The sequence below is a fragment of the Phoxinus phoxinus genome (assembly GCF_949152265.1).
Source record: "Phoxinus phoxinus genome assembly, chromosome: 21".
In the NCBI taxonomy this organism is placed as follows: domain Eukaryota; kingdom Metazoa; phylum Chordata; class Actinopteri; order Cypriniformes; family Leuciscidae; genus Phoxinus; species Phoxinus phoxinus.
The window spans coordinates 6,516,931-6,535,969 of NC_136896.1; the positions used below are offsets into that span (position 1 = coordinate 6,516,931).

General features: G+C 36.4%; 2 long non-coding RNA genes across 4 annotated transcripts; one reads left to right on the top strand and one right to left on the bottom strand.

The window, feature by feature from the left end:
* Nucleotides 1-2,124: 2,124 nt before the first annotated feature.
* On the top strand, nt 2,125-5,935 carry LOC306990071. 3 transcript variants are annotated; one of them, XR_013795809.1, is made up of 5 exons: nt 2,125-2,583; nt 3,292-3,393; nt 4,147-4,256; nt 4,402-4,517; nt 5,496-5,935. It is a non-coding gene; the product is annotated as an uncharacterized lncRNA (long non-coding RNA). The 3 variants fall into 3 exon arrangements; XR_013795810.1 differs by lacking the exon at nt 2,125-2,583 and having other exon boundaries at nt 3,009-3,393; XR_013795811.1 differs by lacking the exon at nt 2,125-2,583 and having other exon boundaries at nt 3,009-3,393; nt 4,405-4,517.
* Nucleotides 5,936-7,482: 1,547 nt separating this feature from the next.
* LOC306989300 lies at nt 7,483-10,638 on the bottom strand. Its single transcript, XR_013795614.1, has 3 exons — nt 10,248-10,638; nt 9,436-9,537; nt 7,483-8,756 (listed from the first exon to the last, which is right to left on the bottom strand). It is a non-coding gene; the product is annotated as an uncharacterized lncRNA (long non-coding RNA).
* Nucleotides 10,639-19,039: the final 8,401 nt, after the last annotated feature.

Genomic DNA, 19,039 nt, shown 5'->3' on the forward strand with positions numbered 1-19,039 from the left:
CAAGTGTTTTTTGCTAGTTTCAGTCCGACGCAGTTTTCACGTCCTTGGATTCGGACTAGCCCTAAGTGCACTTGCTTTAGACCATGTGCTTAGATCATTATAATAGGGCCCAGAATGTCTAAAGTGTAGAGCGAAAGCTTGTGAATGGCCACCAGCTCACCGTGCAGTAGCCTACAGTCGTGCCGTGTACCAGCTGCTTTCACACGCTTATCAGGTTAACTGACGTGTACAAATATCTCACGACCTCCCAAGTGTCCGAACTTGCACAGTGTACGCCGGCCTTAACCGTTTTTTTTTTAATCCAATGCTGTACATTGAAATCATGTTCCACCTGTGTAAGCACATAAAACAGTTTTCGTAAGTAAAAACCGTTGTTAAGTAACACTTTATTCAGAACGTGTCTGCCAGAGACTCAACTGTAGCATTTTGTAGGCTGTGTCGTAGTAGCCTACTGCTTATCTGAATAGTGGAATAGAATAAAGCCCTGAATAGTGCAACTACATCTTCTCAACATATTTAACACTGAGAGGCCCATTGGTACTGGTATATGTTCTCCACTGTGAAGTAACTTTGACCTTTATAAATACCTTCCAGTGAGCAACAAGACTGAACATTCAGCATGTTCATCTCAGACAAGCTCTCTAAAATTTAATCAGGCTACATCTAGAAACATTTGTAATAATTTTCGGTGAATTATCGGATGGGCTTTTATGTGCATTAAAGACCCACCGCTGCATTATTGCATCATTCAAATCAACAGTATTTTCTACATAGAGTTTTCTTTAAAACTGTATTAAGGTCAAACATTACTTGGAAGTTTATTTGGCTGAATGTGATCCAAAATAATCAGCTATGATGCCAGTAAGTTTAATTGCTGTAAACATGTGTTGCAGTTTTGCCCCAGTGGGTCTCTGCGGGAGCATTAGAAAATCCAGAGAAACGGCTAGATTCGTAATTCAAAGCTTGAGTCATATCAAGAAGAAACCTCACTAGTTTTAAGTCCATTTCATGTCACTATGTCAGAGATTACAGATATATGTCATGCATTTGACACTATGGACTACATGTACAGTATGTCTGCCAGATGGACTTTGACAATATGAAACGTTTGGAGATATTCTGTTGTCGCTGCTGCAGAGGAGGCTGAAGCAGACTGACAGACAGATGACAAAACAAGATCTGGTCACTCTTGAGTGACCACACCAGAACATGAATGAATGAATCATATGACTGAATATTGTACTCTCAACATGCCAAGCATGATTACTTCAAGGAGTCTACAGCAATCAGACAACATCCCACAACTGCTGCTTCAGGCTAAATGGTTTAAACATTTTGAAATCTGCCATGAGTCAATCACCTGTGCTGCAATTGCAGTGTGAATACTCTTCACTAGCGATTATGATGAGCTATTAATGAACATAATCAATGATTATTCTGAAAATCAATGTCATTTGTCAATGTTCAAATCTGTGTATGCGCTGCTGCTGAGCCAGAGAGGTGTCATATAGGTATGGAACAGATTTAAAAACAGTATTTTTAAAAACACAGTATCATTATTAAATGGTAAAATAATGTTAGTGTTAAAATAATTCTAATTATCACAAAGAGCTGGGATAAACATTCATAGTTCAAATATAAACACTGATGTATATGATGGCGATCAAAATAGAGTAAAATATACGTCAAATAAAAGATTATATCAATTAGTTTACATCGTTACACCATTAGGGGGTGACAAGTGACTGTTACATTTTTTTTCATTGAATCATTCGTTCAAGCGATTCTTTCATAAATGCTGATTTATTCAGTAATGATTCAAGTGAAGTCTTTATGAATGAGTCATTGAATCATTCATTCAAACAGCATTAAGAACAAATAAAAACATTCTGTCATGATTCTGCCATCATGACTTTGTTTTTCCTGGTCTTGTGGCAGGATCATGGCAGACCCATGTTTTGTGTACAAGCGCATGGCCAATTGTTTGGGCCATGTGCTTGTGTTGTCTCGTCATCTAGCCCCGCCCTCCTTGTTATCCTCGTTTTGTCATTATTGCTTTACCTGTGTCACCTGTTTTGTTATCATTAGTCTCCCTATTTAATCCCCTTGTGTTTGCTGTCCTGTGTCGGTTCATTGTCAAACTCTGTCCATCGTTGCGTGTCAATCTTTATGATATATCGCTGTGTGCAACCCAGTCTCACGGCAGTTCGTGATATGGTCACGTAATTTAATCTATTGATTCGTGGCACGGGCACGTTTATTTCGTTATTTTCGTAATTCCAGCACGTTTTTTAAAACTAATGTGTTTCAATGGGAAGCATCTTTCGTGATCAAAGCACGATTCTATCTCCCTATCGGGCTGCAGTAGAGAAGCTGTTTAATCAACATTTATTCACGAGATCTTATCATGGTTTATGTATTTATTTTAATTATATTATTTCGTTCTTATTGCCAGGGAAGCTGGATTGCTTTGCTGTTTATTGATATTTAAAAATATATTTTATTAGTAGGAATTCGCGCTGAAGAAGTCTCATTCCGAACACCTCGCGATATTTGGCATCAGTTCACGTGTGCCAGATGTTGGTAAGTAGTCGTAAATACGCTGTCCTAATAATGTTTGATATAATGTATTTTCTGTGTGTCGAAATTAATCAGATTAGCTCAAGTTCAGTCACTGCATTATATCTGTCATCTCAACGGAGGCTTTGCGTTTCATTGCTTTCTATGAAAATGGTTTCTGGTGATTAAACACTGTCTGTCACGTTATGTGCTATACAGTAGGCCTAGAGTAGACCTTCAATCAGTTAATCATATTCATATCAGGTTTTTAAGTTGTACAATTAGTTCCAAAGTTGTATGTGTAGTAGAAGCACAGTAAAAACAACACCATGCTTTTACCACAGTAACATTAGTTTTACTGTGATAAGTGTAGTAAAAAGACAGTAATCACACAACTTACCATGCTTTTACCACTCTATTGGTAGTTTTAATGTGGTACTTATTGTAAATGCACAGTGACCACAACACTAACCATGCTTTTACCTCAGTAACCTTAGTTTTACTGTGATGGGTAGTAAAGGACAGCAATCACAAAACTTACCATGCTTTTACCTCAGTATTGGTAGTTTTAAAGTGATAATTGTAGTAAATTATGCATATTAACCACAACACCTACCATGCTTTTAATGCTTAATAATGTAACATCCAATATTTGTAAGGAAAATCAGTACTTTTTCCTTTAAATAATCCTATATATTATACATAATGATATTTTATTTTCTCTGTTTTCAGCTGAAAAGACCAAAAGGGCCTTTCGGACTCAGTCAGCCCATTATTGTTTGAGGACAAGTAAACGGAGGAGACGGACCGCTGCAAAGACAAATATTCGCAATGGTACGTATGTGTTGGTTTTAACCCTAAATCAAACATTTTATCAAGCATTTGTTGTTTCTTAAACCTGTTCTTACAAAACCCAAAGCCCAATCAGTATGAACAGTCTCAAAGTCTTAATAATTCACAAGATTTAACAAGTTGTCAAATTCGTACGATACTAGTACATATTTGTATACTCGTACATAATCCTGCAGCTTTTACTCCTAGTGCTGTCATTGGCTACTGCCTCAATTCCTGTACATATTTATCGCGACATTTGTAAATCAGTTGCGCCCCTTCTTGGAAAGTAGTCTGATGTCCCACACACTGTCAGAAAGTTTATATTAATTGCATTGTATTCATTAAAATGATTACAAATTGGTCCCTGTCTGTTCATGTTCCAATGTCCAATGATACATGATGTCTCTCCACACCTCATAACCTACCTCTGTTTGCAAGAGTGGAAAAGCTAATCTGACTTGTCACATGACATCAGATACTCGATTATTTTGTCGTAATCAGATCAGTTACACTGCTGATAACTGTCCCGTTTGCATGTAAATCATGTTATTTTTAAACGAGTTCATATGATTATTGCTTGCTATTAAAGACATACTTTTATTCATAGAAATGCCAACATATCAGTGAACGTATAACATAAAAATGCTTTTAACATTTAATTATGCAACACTCTTTACAGAAATAAATCCTACAGTTGTATAACTGACTGCTTGCATGTAATGTAATAAAATGACCTTACTTTCTGTATTGCAGGATTACTTTAGATCTCTACAACATCAAACTCAACAGCTCTTTTAAGAGCCAACCCTCACAAGAGCTGCTAGTGATTCGCAGCGGATCTTGCCGTGATCAGCCCTTCCCAGGTAAAGTTTCTAGAATATTTCAATCAGTATTTACTCATCAAATGCTCTCTCCTGAATCGTAAGGTAAATTATAACTGTCTTAATTTATGTTTCAAGAACAATAGTAATTGCACATAGAGTAAGTAGAGACTTTCTTGTTTTACAGCAGAGAAGGAAGACCAGTCCTTATATCAACACAAGCTAATCGAATAAGTCCTTTGTTTCGGGTGAGGAAGGAACATCTGCTGCCCAAAGAAGACAGAAAGGTGCGCGAGTCCATTGGTATGTCTTGTATTGAAACAATGCTGTAATATGTAGTACATAATTTGATTTTGACAATTTTACATTGTACAGGTTATCACTTGGTTTTTGACCAAGTGAAGCTCTTGAAACTAGTGACAGAAGAGTTTGTTGTCTTGAAAAAAATCAAGCATCACTTGCAAAGGCAAAAGAGACCATGCCTTTCTTAAAGATCTTTTAAAATAGGTTGCTGTTGATATGGGTAAAAAATGTTTTGTTCAGTACTTAGCTTATATTATTTGCTGAAATATTATATATATATATATAATATATATATATAAAATACTTCAATGTGTATATTATATAATGTACTGACTGCTGCTTTGTAAATTTAAATCAGGAACGGCCAACTCTGGCCCTTTAGCGTTCTCCTTTTTGAGGTTGAGAGTTTTCCTCCAACCCTAATCGAGCACATATGAAAATCTTCAGCTTTACTTACAATAGGCAGGAGGGTTTGAGGTTGGAGCTTAATCTGCAGGACAGTGGACGCTAAGGGCCAGAGTAGCCCATCACTGCTTAATATATCGCAGAACATAGGCCCCGTTTACACGAAGTGAAGACACAGATATTTCCCTGCGGTTTGGCCTCTCATTTACACGAAAACCGAGTTTTTATCACAGAAAACGATTATTTCTAAGAACTCGGGCCAAAGTGGAGATTTTGGAAAACTTTGTTTGCACGTTTGCATGTAAACTGACGTCACAGTATGTGACTATTTTCGGGATTCTGATTGGCTAACGTGGGCTCGAGCTTCTCGTTACACTGCCACCTACAGGTTTGGCATGCTCTGGACGGCATATACACGGGTTCGTGTGCACGATGTTATTTTTTAAAACAAAGAGGGGTGAAATGTCCGTTTATGAAAATAGCCTTCCACGTGTAAACATAGCCATAAAGCTGACATGACTGTCCATTAAACAACTTAATTTGTATTGTTTGTGTTTTTTGCTTTACTTTCAGACCAGGACTGGAGAACGCCTGACAATGGGATGTTGAGACTTCTTCCTCTGGTTGAGAAAAAGCTACACCACATCAGTGATCACATCTTCTGTTCTTCTGTTGTACTGTAGGGTACACCTGAACAAACTGTTTAGACGAGGAAGAAGAACATGAACATGATAGAGACATGTACAGGGAAGAGCAAGAAACCAGTTTAGCTGTGATAATGAATCATTATTTTCCAACACAATATCAAATCTGTTTTCTGTATCATAGGTGACTGAATATGATTCTCTGGCACTCATTTTGTGGCTCAGCAGCTGTGAATGGATTAATATGATGTTAATGTATTTTTGAAAACACATTTTTATTTATCTTGAATCTCATTGTCTTTATGCTACTTTATCAACTTTATGCTGTGTCCTCCAATAAAGTATTGTGTAATAAAGTATGGTGAATATTGTGTATTGAAAGTGGTGTTTGGTACAGTAAAAAAATATATATATATTTGAGAAATGTTAATTTCTTATTTCTTTAGTTTAGTTTAAAACAACTACAATTTTAAATTTTAATTTTAAAACAACTACATGTAATTAATTACCATGATTCTTTTTCTTAGGACATACACATTTAGATCTGGTTAGTGATATTTGGGACAACAATGCAACAAAAGTTGCACATACTTGCATGTATAAGCAGTTTGCAGTGAAATAAAGGGAAGCTATGTGAATAACAAGAGGCTGCAGTGGCTATCTTGCTATAAACACTTCAAGCATAATTGAAGATGATCCATGTTGATCATTGTAGTACATCTACTAGCCTACTGCATTTAAAATGAAAGCATAGACATTACTGATGTCAGGCATATAAGCAGCAATCAGAGGGGGTGAAAAGGAAATGTTGGCAATGTTTTTTTGTTGTTTTACTGAATGGTGCATTATTCCTGTGTAATAGTAATAGTGTGTGTAGATTGTACTGCACTTCCACCCCCAAGGGCCCAGCAACGGCCCCCAGAAGAGCAAAAAACTGCACATTTCAAATGGCTGTAACTCACAGTCCGGTTAGTGTATCAAAGAGAAAATCAGCAGGACAACTGCTTATGCTATGTTTACCAAATACTGTTGTGCACAGTTTTCTGACTTATACGGAAAGCTGGCATAAAGGTTATTTTTAAAGTACTCACAGTAAATTATCAAATTTCAGCCTGTCCCTCATATATGTCATAAACGTTTGCACAATGAACAAATTTAGATATCCAGTTGTCCATTAAAGTTATTCTTTATTTAACATTTATTGTTTCATTACTAAACGTTTTAAACTACATTACCCAGATATCTTTGTCATTCTATCAATGGAACAGGAAACATTGTCCTGTAGTTCATTGAAATGAGCAGACATGCTTAGGGTTAGGGTAGGGATCTCAGTAAAGGAGCAATTTCTCACAACATAGAGACACTTTATAGTTAACTTTATGTATAACTAACGCAATAACACCAAAACATGCTTTGTAACATGAAGCGCCGTTTTATATGGGTTAAACGATAGTCCAATCACAGCGAGCTCTGCGATAAAGTCACAGCCAATAACAACCCAGCTGAACAGATGCGTCACACTTACTTGCCCATTTATGGTAAATGATGACAGATCTCTTCTGGTTCCGGCTACAGGGATAGATACCTTAAATATTTAATATTTGGGCTGTAATGTATTCATTCTAATTAAATTATAAAATCACATTTAAAAACAAGACTCCTCTGTGTGGTTACCATCCAAAAACGAGATCACATGATCAATGACACAAATGTTTTTATTTGATTAGACTGATTCAAAATTACATTTGAAAGATAAACTTTTTTCTAAGCAATGGCCTACAGCAGGGGTAGTTCTGCAGTATTTTAATTAAAGATAATTACATATACTAAAGTGCTTCTAACATTTACAGCGTATGTATAGTATATCAAAGGTATATCAATTATATTCAAATAAATGTAACAAAATCACAATGAATGCACACAATTTTGAAAGCATATTCCAATATTTAATGTCAAACTGTTTAAAAGACAAATTTAGTGCCAAACCTACTGCACAACAGTATAAAAATCAGTTAATTATATATAAAAAAAATATCCAGATACAGGGGCAATCTATTATAGTGACACATACAGTAACGTTAAAAAAATCGCTATGATGAAGTTACATTTTTACAAACCAAGAGATGAGATTCAACTTTGTTATGTGAAAATATATTTGTTTCTTCGCTTTAAAGAACAAATAGGCAAAAATGTAAGCACAACATTTTACATTCTCAACTTTAATTCTATATCCCTGTGATTATTGGTCACTTTTATTGTAACTAAATGAAAGGCAACTTAAAATAGTTAATGATTATAAACGTCAGTAAGAAAATGCTTCAATAAAATACATTCACGGGTATATTACATTTACATTAACCAGGTAGTGATATAATGATACCATAGATGTAGTTATGGTGGACATTTACTATAGTGACCACTGTAATAAAATGTTTAATGAAGCTAAATGTAAGACATGAAGTCCATCTAAATGTAAAGGTAACAAACTCAGAATAATGTCCAGTATGTCAAGTGTGTCATTTCTGTAATATTCTTTCAGCACCAATAAGATTTCCATAAATATTGATTGTTTTCTCTATCTTCAATTGTTCGGACAAACACCAGCTATATACACTTGCAGAAATATACATGTGTCTATTGCATCATGAAGTCACTGCATGACTAGAACTAATGGATGGCAATGAATATGTCCTTTTGGAAAACACCTGATGCACACTGACGCTTCTTTGATGAAGGGATTAGGCAGACATCAAGTACAGTTTATGAAGCTGAAAAGAGAAAACAAAATGCTTTAACAATATGGAAAAAAGATAAATCACTATTTTCAATATTGGTTCTGCATATATCAAAGAGATCCTGAGGAGGAGTGGGACTTCACATGAAGACTTTCAGAAACTGTGACAGAGCAAAGGGTGCACCTCGCTGGACACATCCGACGCATGCCCAAACAACACCACCCAAAGACAGTGATGAAGTGGACACCACCAGGAGGATGCAGGAGACAGGGAAGACCAAGGAAGACATGGAGACAGATGTTTCACGAAGACCTGAAGAATGTCAGTGTCCCATGGGAAGATGCGGAGAACTTGGCCACGGATCGAATACGTTGGAGGACACTTGTTGCCCAATGTGCCCAGCACAGGACTTGATGATGATGTTGGGAGTTTATCCATAACTGTGGGATATATTTCTGTAAAGAGTGTTGCATAATTAAATGTTAAAAGCATTTTTATGTTATACGTTCACTGATATGTTGGCATTTCTATGAATAAAAGTATGTCTTTAATAGCAAGCAATAATCATATGAACTCGTTTAAAAATAACATGATTTACATGCAAACGGGACAGTTATCAGCAGTGTAACTGATCTGATTACGACAAAATAATCGAGTATCTGATGTCATGTGACAAGTCAGATTAGCTTTTCCACTCTTGCAAACAGAGGTAGGTTATGAGGTGTGGAGAGACATCATGTATCATTGGACATTGGAACATGAACAGACAGGGACCAATTTGTAATCATTTTAATGAATACAATGCAATTAATATAAACTTTCTGACAGTGTGTGGGACATCAGACTACTTTCCAAGAAGGGGCGCAACTGATTTACAAATGTCGCGATAAATATGTACAGGAATTGAGGCAGTAGCCAATGACAGCACTAGGAGTAAAAGCTGCAGGATTATGTACGAGTATACAAATATGTACTAGTATCGTACGAATTTGACAACTTGTTAAATCTTGTGAATTATTAAGACTTTGAGACTGTTCATACTGATTGGGCTTTGGGTTTTGTAAGAACAGGTTTAAGAAACAACAAATGCTTGATAAAATGTTTGATTTAGGGTTAAAACCAACACATACGTACCATTGCGAATATTTGTCTTTGCAGCGGTCAGTCTCCTCCGTTTACTTGTCCTCAAACAATAATGGGCTGACTGAGTCCGAAAGGCCCTTTTGGTCTTTTCAGCTGAAAACAGAGAAAATAAAATATCATTATGTATAATATATAGGATTATTTAAAGGAAAAAGTACTGATTTTCCTTACAAATATTGGATGTTACATTATTAAGCATTAAAAGCATGGTAGGTGTTGTGGTTAATATGCATAATTTACTACAATTATCACTTTAAAACTTCCAATACTGAGGTAAAAGCATGGTAAGTTTTGTGATTGCTGTCCTTTACTACCCATCACAGTAAAACTAAGGTTACTGAGGTAAAAGCATGGTTAGTGTTGTGGTCACTGTGCATTTACAATAAGTACCACATTAAAACTACCAATAGTGTGGTAAAAGCATGGTAAGTTGTGTGATTACTGTCTTTTTACTACACTTATCACAGTAAAACTAATGTTACTGTGGTAAAAGCATGGTGTTGTTTTTACTGTGCTTCTACTACACATACAACTTTGGAACTAATTGTACAACTTAAAAACCTGATATGAATATGATTAACTGATTGAAGGTCTACTCTAGGCCTACTGTATAGCACATCACGTGACAGACAGTGTTTAATCACCATAGAAACCATTTTCATAGAAAGCAATGAAACGCAAAGCCTCCGTGGAGATGACAGATATAATGCAGTGACTGAACTTGAGCTAATCTGATTAATTTCGACACACAGAAAATACATTATATCAAACATTATTAGGACAGCGTATTTACGACTACTTACCAACATCTGGCACACGTGAACTGATGCCAAATATCGCGAGGTGTTCTGAATGAGACTTCTTCAGCGCGATTTCCTACTAATAAAATATTTTTTTAAAATATCAATAAACAGCAAAGCAATCCAGCTTCCCTGGCAATAAGAACGAAATAATATAATTAAAATAAATACATAAACCATGATAAGATCTCGTGAATAAATGTTGATTAAACAGCTTCTCTACTGCAGCCCGATAGGGAGATAGAATCGTGCTTTGATCACGAAAGATGCTTCCCATTGAAACACATTAGTTTTAAAAAACGTGCTGGAATTACGAAAATAACGAAATAAACGTGCCCGTGCCACGAATCAATAGATTAAATTACGTGACCATATCACGAACTGCCGTGAGACTGGGTTGCTGTGTGAGTACTTTGTCTGGAATCCTGTTTAACGTATAGTGAGAATTGTTTTGTTGTTTGTTACTGTCTAGTCATCGTTGAGTCTTAGTCTTGTTTTGCCCCCTTGTGGGTTTTGTTCTCTGTTTTGTCTTCAATAAACTGTGTAAGAGCATTCAGTCTGCTTTTGGGTTCATCTCCTCCATCCACATAACACATTAATTCAAATTGATATTTTTTTTTTTAAATAGACTGCAGCAATTAACATTTTGCCAGAAGCTCTAGTAAATTGCATTATTTTTTTAATTGTCTATTCAGAATAAAAGGAGAATCATGATTCTATCAATCATTCTATTTTAAACATATAAATAATAATTCTCAATTTATCCAGAATCGTGCAGCCCTAATACTATTATAAACATTTCAAGGTGTTGTCATTGTATTGTTATTTACTTATTATACATAATTTTTAGCTACAATATTAAAAATAATTTTCATTAATTAAAATCAGACAAAATGTAAATATCAGATGTAAACTTAGAATTCTGAAACTATCTGAACTAACCGAAAAACTAAACTAACTGAAATAAAATAAATATAGGTGAAAATCAAAATTCAAATTAGTTAATTGACGTGATGCTAGCAAACGTGCATTTACTGTGATTAAAAGTGCATCTGGGTAATAAAAACAAATAATAAATAAAAGCTAAATAGAAATCTGGGGGATGTTGTCAACAGTGAGACATCATATACTGTTGCGCATATTCCCTGCAGGGTCTGCACATTCAGGCCACGCATTTTGAAGCACGGTCACCATGTTATTCTGACTGACATCAAGTGCATCAAATGAGTCCAGAGCACCTGTGCTGTTGCGGGCTCATTGCAATTTCAATGCTGTCACCTTCCCATAACATCCGCTATTACCCAGATGCACTTTTAATCACAGTAAATGCACGTTTGCTAGCATCACGTCAATTAACTAATTAAATAGTGAATCATTCAATTAGAGCACCACTTCACTGCAAAATAAATATTGATTCATGCAACAAGAGCTCTTTAGTTCAACATAAACAACGGAACAATATTGAGCGTTTATGTTTGCACACTGTAATGAGGCATAAAAAAAATAACAGTTGGTGTTTTTTTACTTTTTTTTTTGTGGGAGAATGAGAGATGTCATTATGCTTAAAAAAACTTGTTTTCACTCCAAGTGCCTCTAAGCATAATAAATTACAAATGTTCATTACTTATTTACTTTCCCAAAAATCTGTAAACATGAAGCTAGAGGCAGATGTAAATGTAATTTATCTTCTGCAGGAGTAGAATGAATGACTTTAAGGACAAACAGATGGTCAGGGTGACATTTTTTGTAAACTTCATGACTAATAGCTCTTGCTTCAACTCTGTGGAGAAAAGTTACAGACGCAAACACTTCAGAGTCAACCAAAGAGCCACAATATTGGTGAAAAAAAAAAAAAAACCTCATTCTTCACAATATCCCACAGTGTGCAGTGTGATAAAACTGCTTTAAAAAACAAGCACTTGTAAAGATGTCCTTGCAAAATGATAGATTTAAGACTGCAGTAGGAATTGGGCAACTGCGTATTTATATTAGTCCATTAGTTTGGCAGAAGAGCAGCAGCGGGTCAATGTTTACCTTTTGTAAATAACTCAAAATGACTTAAAATGTAAATGACTGAAACAATTTCGGGGAGCATCATTGGCTTTGTTGTTTCTGCCATATTTAGTGCTGGAGAGAGGAGTAAACAGGGAGAATGTCCAAAAAGCTGATGATGCTGGTGAGAAACAAAGGTATACCGTATATACCCGACCCAACAATTCTCTCACACTCACACACACACACACACACACACACACACACACACACACACACACACACACACACACACACACACACACACACACACACACACACACACACACACACACACACACATGCACTTACGCACGCACGCACGCACGCACGCACGCACACACACACACTCTAACAATATAAATCTATGTCCTTTTTTCAATTTAACACATTCTTGTTGAATACTTTTGAACGGTAGTGCATATTGTTACTAAAGATTTCTGAAGGATCATGTGACACTGAAGACTGGAATTACGGCTGAAGAAAATTTAGCTTTGCACCACAGAAATAAATGATATATTAACAGTACAACCGTTTTCAACATTAATAATAAGATAAGCACAAAAACAGCATATATTCAGTACCCATGGCGTAATGTGTACTGAAAATTCAACTTTGCCAATCACATGATACATTACATTTTAATATATATTAAAATAGAAAAGACACTTTAAATTGTAACAATATTTTACAATATTCATGTTTTACAGTATTTTTGATCAAACAAATGCAGCCTTGGTGAACATAAGAGACTTCTTTAAATAAATAAATCTTTCTAATGAGAGAATTTTAACTTTATCATGCTGCCGTGATTTTTATAACGTTTTCTCAACAATTCAGAGTAAATTAAGTAAATACAAGATTTGATCCAGAACATTTTTAAATGTCAGCAAAATCCATGATAGAGGTAAAGCAGATGTCTTCAGCTCACCGCTTTCTCTGCTCTGATGTTCCTCCAAAGGCCAAACACACCACCCGGAGATACTCATTTCTCACAGCCGGCACGAGCCCCCTCGCCAGGGACTCGGCTCCCAAATTGAAAAGAGACAATGCCATTTTTCACCCTGGCAAAAAACACATTACATCCTGCTAGCATCACCCCGGGGACGGCTCCCAGGTGACGCTACCGTCACAGGAGCGTCAAATCAAAGACAAACCTCAGGCTTCGTTCACAAGGGGAGGGTGAAGAGTTGAACCTGATGGGATCACCAGAACCGCCTGCTTTCCTGCAGCTTTTTCCGGTCATTTAATGAGGACTTTATAAGTTTGTACAACAGACAATGTAGACTTGGCATGGAACTACAAGAGTGTTAAGTATGCATACTCTGGTTCTGTTCCAAAACCTATAAGTCACCTTGCTGTCTACTATCTAATAGACAGCGTCCTTCTGAGGGAATATCCAAACTGGAGTGGAACATCAAGTGAATGAGGCCACGTATAAACAGCAGCAGAATACAGTTGTCAGTCCTGTATTTACAGTAAGTCCGTTCACACACAGTACGGTTATTTACGTGAGTGACAACCGCATTCTATAAACAAACTCACACCTGTAAATGGTTAGATCTCACAACCACATTTTCGGAAAACCTCCACGGTGTGAACGGAACTGGACTGGACAACTATGTCCATTGCACATTCACACATTGGGCCCTACTTTAACGTTCTGAAAAGATCGGAGCGGATCCCAGGCGATGTTGCTATTATACCGGCGCGATAAATGACTCTTGCGCCCGACGCTAATTTAAAATGTGTTGGTCTGAAGTAGCTTCATTATTCCTAGGTGTGATTTGGGCGTAACATGCATTAAACCAATCAGAGCGTCCTCTCACATTCCCTTTAAGAGCAGGCACGCTTGTTCCATGGCGGATTGCTATTATAACGGCGGATTTTGCCAGGCGAATGCCAGGAGCGGTTAACAGCCAAGGAGACCGACATTTTCCTTGTAATAATGTATGATTTGCAAAAATGAAAACTGCTGCATCTGTGTGTACGCAACATTATGGCCAAGCATGCGCGCTAAAATAGCATATGACTTACATGCAATGCACCACTGACTTTAGACTACGTTTTTCTTGGTCAGTGGCAGAATTGTTTTCTGAAACCGACGTGCGTCTGTGGAGGGAAAAGTCCGCTGTGCGCGGGTGCAAAATAGGAATGATACATGTGTCGGTGTACAAAGTAATTTGCGCTGGGTGCAAGATAGGGCCCTGTCAGTTTTTGGGATTGACAACCGCATTTGTGCAGCTCAGACCGGCTCTCTCGAACTGTAATACTTGACGGACAACTAGCTTTCCATTCCGGTTCTGTTCACACAGCGCAGGTTTTCACGAAAATGCAGTTGTGAGTCCTGATAATTTACAGGTGTGAGTCACTCCTGTAAATAACCAAACTGTGTCTGAACATAACCGCATCAAGGACTCACCTTTTTCCACCTTTGTTGCCATTGGCTTGGCTTGCTTAGTTGGGGACATTAAATTTAACATTAAATTTAATATTCAACAATAATATTGATCTGCCTGCATTGACACTATTATAAAAGAACTGAACTGAGCTGGACGATGACATCACAGTTTACTCGAGAGCGGCGGCTATATATATATATAAAAATGAACTAAATTAATAACTTTTTTAAAACAAAAACAAAACATCACTGAACCTAAGCTGGACTGTGACTATTTTCTTCCGGAAACAAACTTTTTTGCATTGTTTTCCTGTTATCTCTGTAAAGCTGCTTTGAAACAATCTGTATTGTAAAAAGGGTTATATAAATAAATGTGACATGACTTGACTAAAATACAGGACTGACAACCGTATTCTGCTGGTGTGTGAACGTGGCACTAGTTGATACAGAGAGTTATTCAGGACGCTACTGTAAGTTTTCCTGTGAACGGAACATTCCAAGACTAAGTAAATGCGGTTGTCAATCCCAAAAACTGACAGTGTGAACGTAAAAGGGAATACAAAATAAGTTGCATATACTACTGTGCCTTATAGATTTAGGCCTGGACAAGGTATCGGCATTATAAGGTTACTGCCTACCTTTTGGATAAGTCTTCACGTCGGGAGCACGTCGTCTATGATGCCTTGAAATGCTTAAATGCTGTCTAGGTAGGCAGCTCAGGTTTTGAAACAGAACTTCTGTTACACTCGTGTGTAGGCACTAAGGTTTTTCTTCTTTTTTTGCAGCAGGCTTAAAAAGGAAGGTCAGGTTTTTTTGGAGAGTCACGGGCTATAACAAAAGAAAACATCCAAGGCAGTCTTCAAAGTTCAAGCAATAAATAAAAAAGCTTTTATTTGGAATGGCTATACTCCACTTATGATACACACCTAAAAGCAAAGGACATGTTTTCAAAAAGAAGCCCACTTGCTTAGAATTCAAAGAGATGTAACCCAAAAATAATGTTAGCATGTACTTCTATATCTGGACACTGAATGCATATGTTGCATTTGTGCGTGTGAGTGAATTGCATTGACACATTTTCATAATTTAACAATAAGTTTGTACTTTTGTAATTTTCAATTTAGAAGAACCATCACAATCCACAAAATATACAACTTAAGAACATTACAAGACCATAGAACATGTAAGTATTTAAAAAAAATGTCTAATAACATTTGCATTTATTATACCTAATTGTATCTCAAAAACACATGTAACATCTGATGACCATAAGAGTCGACAATTATAGATAGATAGATAGATAGATCACAACTATTGTAAATCTTCCCATGAAATAAAAGTATTTTGTCTATGAGAGCACAAGATGAGATGGAAGTCAAGGAAGGCAGGGTCTTGAAAGGAGTTTCCTTTTATTAGGGCACATAACTATTCTAGTCTATAAAAATGACATTATAAATCACTTGGAACAACGTAATCATTTTTACTATTCCATATTTTAATATTAGTTTGCTTTGTGTCATAGCTACAAATAATAATAATAATAAAAATCATGAAGGCAAACACCATGCCACAATCTTTCCTCTGTCAAACGGAAACTAGTTTAGTTATACTGTATGCTTTGTGAGTATATACAAACACATATGAGCCCAAGTACTGTATAAGAACCAAACAGAAAATAATAATAATAATAATAATAATAATGGTGATACAACTGAGCAATATATATAAAAAAAACAATCTATCAGACGAGGTTCTATGCATCTTTGGAATTCTTGATTTAGTGTCTGAGAGTTCCCTGGAAGCTTCTGGAAACCTTTACAAACATATGTATAATTTAGTTATTTTCTCTTAAGTCCACTTATAGTCTTATTGAAGACTTTTGTCTTTTTGTACAAACAAGTTGTATATTACCAATTCTCATCCCTTTTCTGAATATTACAATTAATATTCCAGCTGTGATTTTAAGACTTACATGCATTGCATGTGAGATACAATTGCTTTTCTTCTGTTCTTCTGTGAACTGTAATAGATTGTATGAGCTATATCCTTAAAAATACCTCTTTTCAGATTGATAAGATTCATAATGTTGCAGTTCTGTTCATTTCTTTAATCTGTCAACTCTTTGAAGTTTAATTGAAATGATCAGCACAAAGGTTCTGGGCTGAGAAACACTTCAGATGCTCAGAGGTACACCATGTAATGCATTTAAATAGCAGGCAGGCACATTAATGATGAACAAGAAGGTTACATCGGATGGAATTCAGTAATTTGACTAACCTTTTTTGCAAGAAAATTCCAGAGTGATGCGTAAAGCACAATTTTACAGTTACAGTGCTGTAATGACTTCCTTTGCAAAGACCAAACATGGGGTCCATTTGGAAGAATTTTAAATAATTTTACTACTTTGGATTGTGTGAATGTCATATTATATTCTATTATTTCATCACTAGGGAAATGGACAAATTATTAAGACATATTCCAGGTGTTTCTTTTTAAAATATATACATTTCTCTTGGTGATCATTTTACAGGTTTTTCCCAGTGTGATGAATATCAATTGTAGTTATTGTTGTGCCATAAAATAAATAAATACATTAATGTTGTATACACACAAAATAAATTATTTTAATGAATAATGATTTTAAAAACGTAAGATTGACTGGTCTCTTTGGTTGTGTGTGGATACTTTCACTAAGCTGAAATGTGCACACACACACACACACACACACACACACACACACACACACACACACACACACACACACACACACACACACACACACACACACACACACACACACACACACACGGTTGTCAGAGTGCTAGACTTGTGCTGAACTGTTATAAATCACCATTACCAAAAAAAGGCTTTCCTTTTTATTTCATATTGGAACCAAGGGAGGAAACCTATTCCCTCACAATATGTCAGAAACAGTGACACTAAAGAAAAAAATGATTGTTGTGCCCCTCAAAACATCTGAGCTAACCAGTTGGAAAGACTCTCTTGATTTGGCAACTTAAAGTGTACGTTTGCAGATTTTCAACCTTTGTGTTGTTACAATGTCGGTAATATATAAATGAACAATGTTTACTCTTTTGGACCCATTTACATTTGTCAGAAAAAGTCCGTCGGAGGATGCAAAATGTGCATTTAACTCTGGTCAAGCCTATCCAATAAAAGCAGACTGGGAGTGGCCTTAGATGGCAACATGCCCAGTGCATTATGGGTGTTGAAGTTTTTCTACCTATTTGGTAAATTTTTATTAGCCTGGCTCTGCCCTCCAACGTAATTCCGCTCAATTTAAATTTTCGTCTGTGTTTTCGGTATATGCGTGGGTTTTCTTCGGCCAATTTTTTACCGGTCCAATCAGCGAAAAGAGGGAGTGGCTGAGAACGACGACGTTGAGGTCGTCTGATAGTTTGAGTTGAAGTTTCGTCATGACCAAACGTTAGCGATTGGTTACTGCAGATCCAGAGTGGCTCTGGGCAGTTCCAATATAGTTTTAAATTTCAACAGAGTATCCGCCTTCAAGGAAGTTAACGTACAAATGGAATGTACGAGAGTCTGGTAGGACCATGCAGGCTAAATTTGTATTGCTTTATCGAAAGCTCCTTTTGCCAATGGTGAACTACCAATAGTACACAATCACTCTATCAAAATTTGGTCATAACTCATGGTAAATGAAGGCTGGAAACTTCATTACTCACAGCACTCAAACTGGTTTATATTTAGTTCATTCATTTATTTGTTTCTTCTCTCTTTTTATATAGCTTCAGGGAACAGCCAGAACCACTACGGACTTTCCTTAAATCTGCATTGGGAACAAAACAAACCTCATCTTCTCCACTGGCTTTAATTCTTAAAAACAAATGCAGAAATAAATCTTGTAAACCATGTCTGTTCTGAGGTGAGAAACGGGCATCAGCCTTATTTAGTCACAGTGCTGGATCTGAACTGGACTCAAGGAGAGGGAGTCATCCACCCTCCCTGTTTGGAAAACAGCCCTCGAAAAATGCTCTTTCAAGTTAACGCAGCAAAATCGACGGCATTGGATGCTTAGTGCCATGGCAACAACATCAGGACTGCCGAAATGGAATGAAACGTACTGAAAGTTCCCAGAACCACTGGCATAAAATATTCAACAAACCGATGTCTAATTGACCGCACAGATGCACATGCATGCCTGTACACAAGCAACAAGAAATAATCAAACGCAATTTGTTCTAATCGAGTAAATTGGAAAGTGTTAATTCATTTGCATGCCACATTGAAAAAGATCTTCAACAGAGAGAGACACAGCTGAAGAGCAGCATAATTAAAATGTTCTTTTTTTTGCCAGGTTACTGGGTCTAAAAAATGACAT